The 12298-nt window shown below is 47.9% G+C and overlaps 1 protein-coding gene across 1 annotated transcript in view; it reads right to left on the bottom strand.

The window, feature by feature from the left end:
- The window catches only part of ST5 (suppression of tumorigenicity 5), a 117851-nt gene extending 107124 nt beyond the window's left edge, over nucleotides 1-10727 (bottom strand). Inside the window, exon 1 of the mRNA XM_025355978.1 lies at nucleotides 10215-10727. The gene's annotated coding sequence lies outside the window, so the exon portion shown is untranslated. The remainder of the gene's footprint in view (nucleotides 1-10214) is intronic.
- Nucleotides 10728-12298: the final 1571 nt, after the last annotated feature.

The raw sequence follows: 12298 nt of genomic DNA, 5'->3' as shown, positions 1-12298 counted from the left end.
ATGGGAGGGAGATTCCAGCATAACTCTGCCAAGGAAACTTATCTCCACTAAGGAGTATGGGGCACTGTTTTGGGAGCTCTATGCACCACTGAGGCTGCGCTTCTCCTGGTTCTACAGGGAGCTACTGTCGAATCTCAGCCCCTGCCTGTGGGAGCCTGCAGAAGTAAAAAAGTTGAAGAACAGGATGTTTGACCTACAGAGTTTGGTCTTCTAAAGCAAAAATACCCTTACATTGTAAACAGCCTCACTCAAAGAGTAAATTTGTGAAGCCTCTACTCTTAGGAACTCCCCATTCTGCCCTAGGCCTGTCTGGGCTCAGCAAGCCCATAAATTGGCACTGTTGATATGACCTTTCCAGGATGCATTTCAACAAGAGATAACAACAAAGCTCAGAGCTTTGGTAGCACTCAAAGAAGATTTGAGGGACTTAAAACACATTGCTAAATTTGGCAGCAAAAGTTCCTGTTCCCTGAAGTTGCAAAAGAAAATCTCTTTATAATTACACTTGCAGATAAGGAGCTACTCATTCTCTTTAGAAACAGATTAGAACCTCCTCATCCCAATCCACCACTCCTCTGAAAGAGGAGTGAGACTGCTGGGGCAAGTCTCACCTGGGGCTGGGATCAGGCTATTTCTTGGGAAGATGAAGTACCAGGAACTTACCTTGATGCCAAAGGTATCAATGCCACAAATGCCCAGAGACATTCGCCACTGTTCACTATCTAGAGCCGTCTGTCTCCCTCACCCTCCCTTCAGCCTTCCCACTTCCCATCCTGCTCTTTGACACTGGGTCTGCCATGTCCCTATCCCTGTTGTTCATACAACACATATTACTCCTCAGAGAGGGCCCGCTCAGCCTAGAGGCTCTTTTGATTCGGCCAGATTCCTCCTCTGGTTTATAATTTCTTTACAAAAGCAAGGTACAGGAGCTCCGATCTATATGCTGATTGGGGGATGCTTACCACTGCTCTGCTGATACCGTCTGCCCAAGACACAGAGGAATGGGATATCGCCTCGCATTTCTCAGCAGAACAAACCCAACAGACAAGCCACAAAGAAAGAAACTCGGCTGCCTGGCGCAGTGACTCACACCTGTAATCCTAGCACTTTGGGAGGCCGAGGCAGATGGAATGCCTGAGCTCAGGAGTTCGAGACAAGCCTGAGCAACATGGTGAAACCCCGTTTCTACTAAAATACAAAAAATTAGCCAGGCATGGCAGCATGCACCTGTAATCGTGGCTACTTGGGAGGCTGAAACCAGAGAATCACTTGAACCTGGGAGGTGGAGGTTGCAGTGAGCTGAGATCATGCCATTGCACTCTAGCCTGGGTGACAGGGCAAGACTTTGAAAAAAAAAAGAGAAGAAAAAAAAGACGAGAAAAGACAGACAGGCAGATGGCAACACTGCTGAGGCTGGGTGCAGCAGCTCATGCCTGTAATCCCAACACTTTGGAAAGCCGAGGTGGGCAGATCACTTGTGCTCAGTTCGAGACCAGCCTGGGCAACATGAAGAAACCCCATCTCTCTAAAAAATAAAATTATACAAATCAGCCAGGTGTGGTACACACTTGTTACTTCAGAGGCTGAGGTAGGAGGATCGCCTGAGCCAGGGAAGCAGAAGTTGCAGTGAGCCAATATCACACCACTGCACTCTAGCCTGTGTGACAGAGTAAGACCCTCTCTCGGCGGGGGGCGGGGGCGCGGGCACGGTGGCTCACACCTGTAATCCCAGCACTTTGGGAGGCCTACGCACGCGGATCATCTGAGGTCAGGAGTTCAAGACCAGCTTGCCTAACATGGCGAAACCCCATCTATGCTAAAAATACAAAAATTAGCCAGGTGTGATGGTACACACCTGTAGTCCCAGCTACTCGGAAGGCTGAGGCAGGAGAATCACTTGAACCCAGGAGGTGGAAATTGCAGTGAGCCGAGATCGTGCCACTGCATTCCAGCCTGGGCGACAGCGAGATTGTCTCAAGAAAAAAAAAAAGGAATAAACACTACTTGGTTTACAAGAGAATAATAAACATAACAATAACTGCAAACATTTTATTCAGCAAGGAGGCAGGAAGCACTATTTTAGGCACTTTACATTTAGCACTTAGGTTTTGTTAAAACCCTATGAGATAATGCTACCACTGCCTCACTTTTACAGAAGAGGAACTGTGGCAGGGACAAGTAACTTGTCTAAAGTTACAGAGCTATCAGATGGCAGAGGTAGAATTTGAACCCAATCTGACCCCAGAGCCCAGGCTCTAAACATTACTTTCCTATTGGATGGCTCTTCCCCTAAGACACAGATTTGTCTCTGGGCATCAACTGGCTCACCCTAAACTCTAAAGGAGAGGGGATTGCTCAGAAAACACTGGCATTTTTCCCCACTGAGAAAAGGAAACAGTGATGGCAATATTTATTCAAAGAGCTGGTCTAAGGCTACAGAGCAGAACAAATAAGTTCCCCAAATATCTGTTGACCAAAATTTTCCCAGAGCACCAAGAGAAACCTATCTTCTTACTTTCTAAAGGCTGAGGCCTCCTTGTACTGCTCTATGCATCTGAAAACAAGATTCCAGCCTCTGAGTGGTGACAACCAAGTCAAAATGCTCTCTAGAATCTGGTTGATGGGGTTAAAGAAAAGTTACCCAAATATTTTTAAAGCACCAACTATATATGTTGGCCATTTGGGGAAATAAAAAGTACAAAATATTATACTTGATTTCATACAACTTCAAGGAATCTAGTTGAAAACACAAGATATACACATTTGAAAAGTCAAGTCAGGGCCAGGCATGGTGGCTTACATCTGTACTCCCAGCATTTTAGGAGGCCGAGGCGGGCAGACCACTTGAGGTCAGGAGTTGGCCACTAGCCTGGCCAACATGGTGAAACCCCATCTCTACTAAAAATACAAAAATTAGCCGGGCGTGGTGGCATGTGCCTGTAGTCCCAGCTACTCAGGAGGCTGAGGCAGGAGAATTGCTTGAACCCGGGAGGCGGAGGCTGCAGTGAGCCAAGATCGTGCCACTGCACTCCAGCCTGGGCAACTGAGCAAGACTTTGTCTTAAAAAAAAAAAAAGTGTCAAGTCAGGATGTCAATGAGAACACTGAATCCATGCCTTCTACTTTCTGGAAGAGGAGACTGAATCCTAGAGAAGTCAAGTTACTTCCCAAGATCGTCCCAGCAAGTTAGAGACAGAGCTGGAACCAAAATTCAGACCTGCTGACTCCCTGGCTGGGGCTTTCTACTGCTATACGTAGGCAAAGAAATTCACAGGAAGGATGGATTACTAACAACAGCAGCAGCTAACATTTATAGAGAGCATATCTGTGTCTAGAACTAAGTCGAGTGCCTTATGTAAATTAACTCATTGAAACCTTACAGTAACCCTTTGAGGTGGGTAATATTATCACTCCCAATTTACAGATGAAAACACTGAGGCTTACAGAGATGAACTCACCAGAAGTCCACAGATAGAGGAAAAAAACAGACTATGAACCCTCAGAGCTGGCTGCAAAGCCTATTCTATGCTCTAAGCTGCGTCTGGAAGAGTACAAGGGCAGTATTTGTGGAAGCAGGGGTAAGGAGGGCTGGAGCAGAGGCCAGGGTCTGGAGCACTGAGAGCAGCTTGTGAAGGGCCTCCAACGCCACAATGAGAAAGACCTTGGGCCCCACCTAGGCTGACCAGCAGGAAAGGGGCAGGCAAGAAGCAGTTCCGGATGGACTGGTCTCCCCTGCCTGTGAGGGGTGAGCATCCCACAGCAGGAGGAAAGAGGTGAACCTCTGAAGCTGGGTTGACAAAGACTACCTCAGACTCAGGATTTCTGGCTTCTCCAGTGTGAGTGGCTGCCGTGTCCTCAAAATATCATTGGCCCCTACTCCTTCCTCTTAAAGGACACTCTCAAGTACCTTCCTAACATGTAGGGCCAGGTCTGAAAGGGCAGTCCTCCTCGGCTGCTGGTGACTTTCCAAAGCAACTGTCTTTCTCTCCTCACCTTGCCCATGGCCCCCTGTGCCCTTTCTTTGATCCTTCTGCCTGATGCAGCAGCCGTAAGACATGGGGAGCTGTCTGTCAAGTGGCAGGAACTGAACACAAGCAGCTTTGTGCAGTGGGGAGGAAATCTTGTGTTATTAGGAAATCTCATATTATTACACACCCAGGACTGCACAGACCCCAGACCACACTACCTGGGGTCTTGACAGAAAGATGAACCAGATCCAAAATAGCAGCTACTTCTTTTTTTTTTTTTTTTTGAGACGAAGTCTTGCTCTGTCACCCAAGCTGGAGTGCAGTGGTGCGATCTCAGCTCACTCCAACCTCCGCCTCCCAGGTTCAAGCTGTTCTCCTACCTCAGCCTACTCAGTAGCTGGGATTACTGATACACACCACTATTTCTAGCTAGGTTTTGTATTTTCAGTAGAGACAGCTTTTTACCATATTGGCCAGGCTGGTCTCGAACACTGACCTCAAGTGATCCACCCACCCCAGCCTACCAAAGTGTCGGAATTACAGATGTCAGCCACCGTGCCCAACCAGCAGCTACGTCTAAAAGAAGAATCTGGTTTGTTCCCAGCATAGTAACATCAACCTGATTGAGAGACACCAGCCCACTCTCTTCAAAATGCTGCTCTAAGTTGATAATAATATACTGGAAAGCACTGAACATTTACTATGCACCAGGCACTGGCCTGTTTACATGCATCATTTCACTTAATCCTTACCACAACTCTATCAAGTACTATTACATCCATTCTACAGATGCCTCAAAGAAGGCTGATGCACGCAGAGATTAAATAACCTACCCAAGGTCACACAGCAAGGTCAGGTTCTAAAGTTAGGCCTCTAAGACCCCTGAGCTATAGCTTTTAATCACTGCACTGCACTACACTGCATGTCAGATACTCATATTAAATGCAAATGATTCCATCAGAATTGCTCTAAGGCAGCACCATGCACTCACTCAGTACCTAAGAGTCACTGAGAGTTGAACAAACATACCACAGGCTAGTTCATTTGAAAACAATCTATAAAACTCAGTTGTCAGAACTCCATAAGGTAGCCTGTGTTCCAAGTCACAAGCACACCAAAAATCAGTTCCTCAAACAAAACTAGAGTTTTAAAAATAGCTGACTTGATCGTTTCTTTCCAACTTTCCCATTTCCCCTTTCCTATGACTCCCTCCCACATACCCCATTCTTTGACACTGTCAGAGAAGCTTCAACACAGGCCTAGAACCCTCACCCTCCTATTTCCAGTCCTTCGGTTGGCTCTCTTCCTTCATTCAAATAGTGCTTGAAATCAGTCTCTTGGATCCTGCTCCTTTTTCCCAGCCTAAGAGCATGAGATGGTCATTAACCCGACCATCAAAACTCAGAACTGCAGCAGGTCTGTGCTGCTTCTCTCTTAATCACACTGAGAGTTCGGGAGAGAGGAGAAGAAATAACTACAACACAACATCTATTATAATATGACATAGATAGGAGTAAGGTCCGTACTTGATACTCCTGTGTTCCTTCCCAGATCTTGGCCCAGACACTCCGTATTCACTGACTAAATGGGTGAACAGACCAACACTGCATAGACGGGCGCCAGAGATGCCTCTGAGCCAAAAGCAAAACACAGAGGTGTTAACCCCAATGCCAGCCACCCCTACCCCCTCCAGTGCTTCTGAGGGCCTGCACAACACTGCACCCCTGAGTGCCCTGAGGGCAGTCTGGCCTTCTGCTAAATTGTGTAGGCCTCCGAGGTCAGCCCTTCGCTCAATCACCATCTGCTGCTCCTGAGAACTGCCTCCGGCCAGGGCCCCTTGCCCAGTGCCTCACTCCTGCTTCCTTCCGGTAGCCTTCCTCCTGCCTCAGATCTTGTCTCCTGTAACCCTCAGTTTATCTCATTTTTTCCCAGTTCCAAATAATCCTCCATCCACTATGTGATTTCCTACAGTCCATCTCCAGCTCACACACAACCCCTTTGGTGATGACAGGTCACACAGAGGAAGAGTCTGGAGCTCTGAGAAACTGTGGTGGTTTCGCGACAAGCCTGTAGGAATAGGTTCTGCTTTGGTTAAAAAGGCTTCATACGCTAACAGCAAATAATTCACTCTTTTATAAGGACAGTGAAATGTAACATTCAGGCAGTTTTAGATGAGAAGAGTATACTGATAGTTTCAACAGCCTCCCCAACAACAGTATATTCATTACATCAGAGCCAAAAAAATAACAGAAGTGGTCTTTACAGAAATTCTTCAATAAGGTAGTCTAGACTCATTTAACACCCTCCTCTCCCTTCAGAAGACACACACACACACACACACACACACACACACACACGAACTTTCTGGGGCCTATGGCTAGAAATAGAGACCTCAGGTTTTTTCTATCAGCACAATATTATGTGGCATGTTCCCCTAAGACAGATGCACCCAGTAGTTCCCCTGACCCACCTACTGAGACAGACACACACAGCACCTCCCCTCCAGGATGAAACGAATGCCCAGCCTCCCCAGCCCCCGCCTGCCAGGAGAAGGTTCACACTAATGCAAGTTTTCCCACAGGCTTTAAAGACAAATCTCTGCAGACTACGCCAGATGGTCTTTTTTTTGTTTTTTTTTTTTTTGTTTTTTTTTTTGTTTCATGCCCTCCTGGCCCCTTCTCCACTTTCCACGGTCCCTCCAACTCAAAGAACTCAATTATCTGCCTGCAGATTTTCCCTTCCCCTCCTCACAGCCTGCCCTAAACACACCCGCCTCCCAAGCCCAAGCAGAGGCACAGAAGGAAGGCCAAGCCAGAGCTTGGAAGGGCTGCTGCCAGGCCTCCCCCAGCCTCAACTATGTGTTCCCTGGGCTTGGCTGCCTCAGACCACTCTCTTAGGCCCAACAGTGGAAATGGGGACACTTCCAGGGCAATGATAGTTAACAGCTAAGAGGAGTGACAGGAAGGAAGACATATTCTTCAATCCTTTAGTCCCACTTGCCCCACAGGAAGGTGCTTCAGAAGGTCCAGGCCTCAGACCCTCCCATCTCCCTGAGGTGCTAGGTGGACCTCCTGTAAAGCAGTTCTTAGAATCAGATGCGGCGGGGAGTGGGGTACAGCCTCTCTTGGGTCTAGGCTACCAGTGGGGCCATGATACTTGGATTGCCCTCCTGAATCTGTACCCCCGCCCTTCATTCCAGGGAAAGAGGCTGAACCAGCAGAACCAAGGGTGCCCTTGGCCTGTTCTCCAGTGTATTTCAAAGTTTCATCTTCCCTGGGTGACTGATATCTAATTTTAGAGAGAGGAAGCCCAAGGGGAGAAGGTATAGGAAGGGGAGTAGAAGAAGGAGGAAAGAGGGAGTGAGAACAGGAATGTTACTTTTTAATCCTTAAGGAACATAGACAGATCCAATTTGTGACTCAGCTCGGGAAGCCGGACTGCTGGGAGTGGGGAACAGCTGCAGCCCCAATCTAAGCTGTGGGCAGCTTCTCCTTCGGGCCTTAGAGGCTGTTGTGACATGACTCACCTAGAAGGGGAGCTGCTTCCTTTGTTTCGTTTTTGTTGTTGTTTTTTTTTTAATCTGCCTACTATGGGTCTGCTCAAGGGCTTCTTCCCAGACACCACTCCGGGACATGGCTGGCAGGTTTTCCCCACCTCACAGTAAAGCTGGGGCTGTGGGTGAGGCACTCTAGTATGCCATACGCCCTATCGACTCACTGAGGACAGACCTGGGACTCCCCTTGCCTGGAGTCTCCCTTCCCCTGCTCTTCCATTCCTTGGCACAGTCCCACGGCATATCAAGAATCTCTGCCCTTGGAATTCCCACTTCCTTGTTTCTTTTCTTTCCCCAAAAGCTGTAGCCTTACGAGTTCCTGAAAGACCTGCCCAGCTCCCAAGAAGTCTTTCAGAGCAATAACACTTTCTCCCAGTTAGAACCCTGCCTTCTAAACCCAGAATGGAGGAGAAAGACCTCTTTGCCCACTGCTGAGTCTCCCCAGCAGGACCCAGCTGTACGAGGGAAACAGGCCTGGCACTCATAGCCTCTCTTCCAGCTGCTAAAGTGTATGGTGCCACAAATACAGGCAGCTATGAGACACAGGAAAAGCGACGGGTCTTTTGGAATACCTCTCCTCTGTACTATATATAAACACATGAGTCAGGTGACCAAGGAAAGCTTCCTCTCTGCAGGATCGTCTATGAGGCTCCAGGTCTACGGTGAACGTCACTCTTATGAAATGACCCAACCCAAGGAAAGCAACATTTGTTTCCTTAAACATCCTGAAGAAGTCTTTTCAGATTTTTCTCATGTTTACTTATAAATGCAGAAAGGAAGACGGCACTTTATAAAATGAGAGAACCAGAACCGAGAGGCAAAGTGACTTTCCAGGGAGGGCTGGGTCATTCCTCAAGCTTCAACTCACAACATGTTACATTAGATAGGATGTGACTTGTTTCTAACTATTTTCACGGAAGTTATCCCACTGGCTCCTTCCAACAGTCCTGTGAAGTTGTTCTTATCATTACCTCCATCTCACAGGTAAGAATCTGAAGCTCCTATTAGTTAAGATACTTGCCCGTGGCCACCCTATGGGAACAGAATCTAGCCATCAACTCAAGTCCAGCAACCCAAATCCATTCATCTTTCTGCTATACCAAAAGAAAGAGCACCAACTCCTGAAACTGGGTCTCTGCTAGCCCTCTTCACACATGTGGGGATGGTAAAATTGAAGAGCTCCAACTACACACACATGTAGAAAAGAAGGCTGAGGTTCTGGATTTACACTGCCAACTGAAGGGCCCACTGGCTCAGTATTATGCCACATCCCTCCAGCAAAATGTAGGTTTCAACTAAGCAGAGGATCCCTGGAGTGTAGCAAAAGGAGGAATAACTTCAGAAGTGGCCCATCTGAGGTCCAGGGCCACGGAGTTCACCCTTGTGGACCCTCAGGCCACAACCATGATGCATACGTGTACACGTTTAGGGAGCCAGAACTGGGGACATGGCCAGTGCTTGCATTGGCAAGCTGACCCGAAGTTAATCAGAATGCCCCCTCATTGTTTGCCAGAATACAAAAGACATTCTGTTCAGAAAGTTCAAGAAGAAAAACCGAAGAGCCAGGACAGCAGCTGTTCCCTCATCCCACAGAGAAACCAAAGGCATTTGCAAAGTTCCCTGAGGCCAAGAAGTGAATTTAAGACATAACATGGCTCAAGTGGAAGCACATTCCCTGATGGGTCTCCCTTGCAGGGAGTGTTTGCTGCATTCATCCTCCTAACAATATTACTGACAACCCCACTACCCTACCACCTAGGAAACTGCCTTTCTGGGAAGGTCTCCTTTCCTAGGCCACACTGAGCTCACCACGTACCACTCCTCCAGGTCAGAATAAGTTTTACCAAAACTTCGGACAATCAGTGTAGGAGTGCACAGCGTGGACGCTGCGTGCCCTGAGATTTGGTCAAAATGTAACCAAAGGAATTCACCCGGCACAACTACAGTGCCTCATGTCCCCCAGCTCTTAGCAGCTGCCGCTGAGAGCTCACTCTGGGACATCTGTATGAGAAACCTGTTTGCAGGCCCCCCAACCCCAAGCCAACCCCCTCCCCCACCTCCTAGGAAAGTCTGTGGTCGACCTTTTAATGTGGGAGGACAGCTTGATTCTTACCAAGCTGCCTGGAAGAGAGTGTGCAAAACCCCAGCTCAGGCATCCCTCTGTCCTAATAAATGCTCTAGAGGAACTTGGAACTCACCACAGGCTCCTCGCTGAGCTTAATTAGCTTTTTTTTTTTTTTTTTTTTCCATTACAGGTCAGACATAGCAGCACCAAGAGACAAAACAGACAGTGTTCACTAGGACGAACAAGTGGCTCAAAAGGCACTGGAGTTTCCCTGTAAGAACTACAAACACCACGAGAGTGATGTTAACTCAGTTTCTTCCACATAAAAGATGCTTCCTGTAAAAATATCCTGTCCCTTTGTGCTAAATAAAAGTAAAATGATGCTTTTTAGAGTGAAGTCTAAACACCTCAGATTCAGCAAGAGTGAGATCAGCTAGATTTGCAAAGTCAAGAAAATTGGCTGTTTCCCTCCTCCTTAAGCTAATAGAATCCAACTGTTGGAGCATGACATCATTCCTGAGCCCCAAACCCCGAGCAGGGACTACAGACACTCGCCTGCCTCCCAGAAAACAGCCGGAGAGAAGGGCCAGGAAAGAAGGCCAAACGATCCCAGCCCGGAGCGCCCTTACCTGAAAGTCTCGCTGCTTTCCTGCCCACTCCATTCTCACACCACAGCCGGCTAGGGAGCCCACGGCCCCCAAATCCACTGGCTTAAGCTCCGATACCTGCTGCGAGCTTCCCACAGCTCCTTCCTCTGACCTTTCGCGGCGCTCCTCGCAGCCAAGTGAGCAGAGCACTGCTAGCCGGCCAGGCCAGTTGTCATGGAGACCCTGTCCTCGCTAGGCGGGTGCGCGCACAGCAGCGCGCTCTTGGCCTAGCGCGTGCACAAGGGCGCTCTCTTTTTCTTTCTTTCTCACTGTCTCTCTCTCACTGTCTCTCTCTCTCTCTCTCTCTCTCTCTCTCTCTCTCTCTCTCTCTCTCAGTTCTGGGAGGCTTCCATGAAACAGCACTGTCTTTTGATCAGCTCGGTTTTTGCACGCATTCCACTCCTCCTACCTCCCTTCCAGTCCAACAGAGGCTCTGAACTGCTCCTGGGAACTTGCTTGAACAGCTCAGAGGGGAGAAGGGAGAAGACAGTGAGTGGACTTGTTTTCTTCCCCTCCAGTGTCTCATTTTTTATAACTTGGAAGAATCCCTGCCGGGGGGGAGGGAGCTAGCTGAAACGCTTGGAGGGGAAGCCAGCCCTTCCTCTAGGTCCTGGAGCTCGGGTAGGAGGGACCCTGATGTGCTGCCTTGACTTGTTTGTGCACTTGGGATTTTTCCGGGCACAACTGGGGCGGAAATGCACTCATATCCCAGGAGCTCGCCTGGACTGGCCTCTCTGCTTACCTTGCTGCCTGTCCAGGTTGTGGCGATGGCTTTAACCAGTGCAGGGACTCATGGTACTAGTGGTGGCGCCTAAGCAGTCTCTCATCTTCCTGAAATGGAGAGCAAAGACACTCGGTCAGGACCAGAAAGAATCCTGGGCAAGTCGAGAGTCACAACCCAGATGACAAACCTGATACAAATATAGTCTTGTCTCTCTGCCCTGCTCAGGGTCTGCAGCTAAGGCACAGGCTTCATGGGAGCTGCTGTCACAGTCAGTAATAATAATGCTCCTGTCAGAAAATAAGCACAGTCCCTGGGACACGGCAGACCCCCTAAGTTTAGTCCCATCCCCATCCCCATCCTGTCCCTTCCTCTCCCCCCTCCCCAGCATACATTTCTGCTTTGTAACATTCTTTTTACATGTATCATTTTGTTTGATCCTCATAACCTTTTGAAATACACTGCACAGATATTTTTATGACGATTTTTTCAAGTTTATTTATTATCTTTTTAAATTTCTTTTAGAGACAGGATCTTGCTCCATTGCCCAAGCTGGAGTGCAGTGATGCAATCATAGCTCACTACATCATCAAACTCCTCGGCTCATGTGACCCTCCTGCCTCAGCCTCTGAAGTAGCTGGGACTACAGGCATGCACCACCATGCCTGGCTACTTTTTTAATTTTTATTTTTATAGAGACAGGGTCTCACTATGTTGCCCAGGCTGGTTTTGAACTCCTGGCTTCATGCAATCCTCCTGCCTCAGCCTCCCAAAGTACCGAAATTACAGGCGTAAGCCAGCATACTGGCCTTATGGCCATTTTATAGATGGAAAAACTGAGACTCAGAGAGATTAAACATTTGATCTGCACTTATACAGTTAGGCAGTCAAAGAACTAAGAGAAGAAATCAGCCAAGTTGCCCCTAGTCCAGCACACTTTCCACTAAAGTATATTGCCACCTGATTTCAAAAACTGTCAACTTTTTGATAACCGGTTATGAGATAACACTGGGATCCCAAGGGAACGTGGAGCATCCTTGTTAAGTTGTGGTGAGATACACTGACTACCATCCTTTCAGCCTAAAGACCTTAAGACAGCATCTCTGAGATATCAAATGTCCCGATGCACCAGCCCTACCCCACAGCTATGTATGACCTTACACTTTCCTAAACTACTCTCAAAATCTTGGCTCATCTGTTCGACATGACAAGTCTGAAAGTTAGGGCTGGCATTATTATACTAATTTAACAGATTTTTTTAAAAACAATTCTACAACAAGTAAAATTACTTGCCCCAGGTCACGGAACCAGGAAATAAAACCTAGAAACAATCCCCAAGCCTTTC

This window comes from Theropithecus gelada, chromosome 14, assembly GCF_003255815.1.
Source record: "Theropithecus gelada isolate Dixy chromosome 14, Tgel_1.0, whole genome shotgun sequence".
NCBI classification, from domain to species: domain Eukaryota; kingdom Metazoa; phylum Chordata; class Mammalia; order Primates; family Cercopithecidae; genus Theropithecus; species Theropithecus gelada.
Note: the sequence above shows the minus strand (reverse complement) of the source record. Positions and strands in the feature narration are given on the sequence as shown.